The sequence below is a fragment of the Mauremys reevesii genome, linkage group 17 (genome assembly GCF_016161935.1).
Source record: "Mauremys reevesii isolate NIE-2019 linkage group 17, ASM1616193v1, whole genome shotgun sequence".
Lineage (NCBI taxonomy): Eukaryota > Metazoa > Chordata > Testudines > Geoemydidae > Mauremys > Mauremys reevesii.
The window spans coordinates 21,508,085-21,511,492 of record NC_052639.1 but is presented as its reverse complement, the minus strand read 5'-3'; the positions used below and the strand labels follow the sequence as shown (position 1 = coordinate 21,511,492).

The window sequence follows — 3,408 nt, the reverse complement described above, 5'->3', positions numbered from 1 at the left end:
ACTTCTGCTTCACCACACCAGCTAACAAGAAGTCATGAAAGCAGTTTCCTTGGGAATCCAGTCCTTGTATTACCACCAAAAACACTAGACTGAGAAATGAGTGGTTCTTTAAAATCAATGTCTTCAACTAAGGCCTGGTCTACACTAGGTGGGGGGCGGGGTCGATCTAAGGTACGCAACTTCAGCTACGTGAATAGCGTAGCTGAAGTCGAAGTACCTTAGCTAGAATTACTTACCCGTCCTCACGGCGCGGGATCGACGCCCACGGCTCCCTGTCGACTCCGCTACCGCCACTCACTCTGGTGGAGTTCCGGAGTCAACGGGAGCGTGTTCAGGGTTCGATATCGCATCTAGATGAGACGCGATATATCGAACTCCGAGAAATCGATTGCTACCCGCCGATCTGGCGGGGAGTGAAGACATACCCTAAGAGGCTATATTCTGATCTCACAGGACCAGCCGCCCACCCAGGTCAATATATAACTTAGATATTTCCCCAAAATCACATTGATGCCAATCCTTCAGTATCTAAATGCTAAAGGTTTATTTATAGAAAGAAAGAAAGAAAGAAAGAAAGAAAGAAAGAAAGAAAGAAAGAAAGAAAGAAAGAAAGAAAGAAAGGTGAGAATTAAAATTGGTTAAAGGAATCAAATACAATAATTGCAAAGTTCTTGGTTCAGGCTTATAGCAGTGATAGAATAAACTGCTGGCTTGATAAGTCTTTGGGTGCTTCCAAGTCACTGGAAGTGCCTCTCCTTGGTTAGATGCTCCCATTAGTATAAGTCCATAGTCCAGATGTTTGAGCAGGAAAGAGGCTGGAGCAGGCTAGAGGCACAGTGGAGATGTTTCCAGGGCCTCTTTAACTTCTGCCATATGAAGGGAAACCCATTGTTTCAAAGTCCTCAGCACAGCTAGTGGAAAATCACAGGTGAAAGATGGGAGCTTGGAGTCACATGGGCAAGTCCCTGTCCATGCCCCATTTTGCTCAGTCATTGCAGGATGGATACTTTGCAGGATACGTCAGATAGAACATTCACAGAAAAGTCCGTTCAGTGTAGATGGGTGCCTCCCATGGTCCATTGTGAATTAAGTGTCCGTTCGATGGGCCACTCACTGGCTAACAGCTCACTTCAGCGGATGCATAGAATGGAACACAGAAAGAAGATATTTATACATACAGAGACCGTGAAAAGGTGGAAGTAGCCATACCAACTCTAAGAGGCCAATCAACTGAGATGAGCAATCATCAGCAGGAGAAAAAAACCTTTGAAGTGATAATCAAGATGACCCACAGAAGGTGTGAGGACACTTAACGTGGAGAAATAGATTCAATTAGTGAAATGACCCAACCATTCCCAGTCTCTGTTTAAAACTAAGTTAATTTTATCTAATTTGCATATTAATTCAAGTTCAGCAGTCTCTCTTTGGAGTCTGTTTTTGAAGTTTTTTTGTTGCAAAATTGCCACCTTCAAGTCTGTCACTGAGTGGTTAGAGAGGCTGAAGTGTTCTCCTACTGGGTTTTGAATGTTATTCTTCCTGATGTCAGATTTGTGTCCATTTATTCTTTTGCATAGAGACTGTCCGGTTTGGCCAATGTACCTATGGCAGAGAGGCATTGCTGGCCCATGATGGCATAGATCACTTTGGTAGATGTGCAGGTGAATGAGCCCTGATGGCGTGGCCACTTTGGAGAAGTGGGGCTCCAGAGTGTCCAGCCCCTGCTGCTGTGCCAAGAAGCACAGACGTGGGACAGCATGGCGGAAGCTGAGCTGTTTGGTCCTGTCCTCCACTGGGCACAAGCTGTCATTGTCTCGCCAGGCTGGGACAATGGTCGGTCTTGGGGCTGGTCTATTTGCTCTGAACCCTCAGATCATGTGCTCTGATCCATGAACAGCACGTCAGGATCAAGGCACATGTCCTGGACCCCAGACCCCAGCTGCAGAAGCCTTGGTAGGATGGATGGAGTGGCCGTGAGGACAGGAACTGCAGTGTCCCTAGGACAGAAGAGCTGATTCCCTGAGGCTCCTCCTGTATCTCAGGGTCTCCCTAGAAAGGAGCCAGTGACTTTTCTCAGGGTCCCATGTCCTGCATCTCACAGGTGTTGGTTTCAGTCTCTCAGGCCCCAGCCAGGCCTGGTGCTCACTGTTAGTGCTTAATGCAACCGTGCAGAGCTCTGGCTGAGAGTCCCAGCTCCTTCCCTCTGCTCCCCTGCGCCCCCGCCCCAGGAGGCGTAAGGGTCCCAACATTGCACTGCACTGACAGCTCTGGGAACGTGGGGCGGCTTGGGTCCAAGCTGGGAGGACACAACGGAAACGGGACTCTTCTAGTCTCTCCTTTGCAGCCCCCTGACGGGGTTAAGGGGAAATTCCGCCCCAGACCGGCCCATTCTACTCACCTCCAAGAGGTGCTGCAGCTTAGCTGGGGTGGGGGTCTCAGTGAGCAGGCACCCGACCATGGCGTCCAGCCTCTGTAAATAGGTGTTGTGCAGAGCCTGCAAGAAGCGGGAACACCCGTCAGTCATGGGACATGGGGCTACACCAGTCACGGGACCAGGGGGGTTCTCTGAGAGCCCTGGCCAGACCCAAAAGGCACATCCTGGCCTCTCCCATTCACATCATTCCAAGGACACTTGGCAAGAGTTCCTAGTCGGATGCCTGCTGGCTCCTCAATCCTTGGCCTTAGCAGTTCTCTGTGCAGGGGCTGGTACCCAGCAGACTAGGGACCAGCCAAACTGCAATGGGTGGGAAGAAGGATCCCCGGGAGAGTCCAGGCAGCAGAACACAGAATGAGGAGAGGGAAGGCTGGGATCAGCCACAGAGGGGTAATACAATCTCCCCTGGAGGGAAGGGGCCCTCCCTGCCAGTTTGTCTCGGGCCTGTTCCCAGCTCTGCTCACTCCTCCCCTATTCTCAGCAGCTCCATCAAACCAAGGGAGCAGGGACCAGAGGCGGCTCCTGCTCCTGGGACAGGGAAGTAGGATCGTGACCTACCTGGAAGTGGGCGGTATCCTGCCCAGTGCCCATCGTGAAGATGGTGCAAAGAAGAGCCCGCAGGAGGAGTGATTCCAGCTCCAGGGCAAGCAGCGGCTTCAGTTTGCTGCGGGGAGAGAAGAGCCCGTGTTATCCTTGGCGGCACCGGAGTGGCGCTGGCACTGCCATGGCCATGACCCTCCCCGCAGTGATCCCCTCCCGACGGCCGCTGTAACGTTCCTGGAGTGAAATCACCCCCCAGCCAGGAAAGTGGAGACGTTCCCGCCTCCTCTGCTGGGGGATGGGAACAGCCACAGCTGGGGGTAATCTAGGCCGGAGAAGATCTGGGACTCCCGGCTCCAGACCCGATCAGCACCAGGGTTAAGGCAGCTGGATGGGACGGTCCTGGTACCTGAGGCTGCAAACTGCAGCCATGGAGC

General features: G+C 52.2%; 1 long non-coding RNA gene across 1 annotated transcript; it reads right to left on the bottom strand.

Annotated features, from left to right (window-relative positions):
- Positions 1–1,066: 1,066 nt before the first annotated feature.
- LOC120385048 lies at positions 1,067–3,051 on the bottom strand. Its single transcript, XR_005589230.1, has 3 exons — positions 2,990–3,051; positions 2,396–2,491; positions 1,067–1,128 (listed from the first exon to the last, which is right to left on the bottom strand). It is a non-coding gene; the product is annotated as an uncharacterized LOC120385048 (long non-coding RNA).
- Between the last annotated feature and the right edge of the window lie 357 nt (positions 3,052–3,408).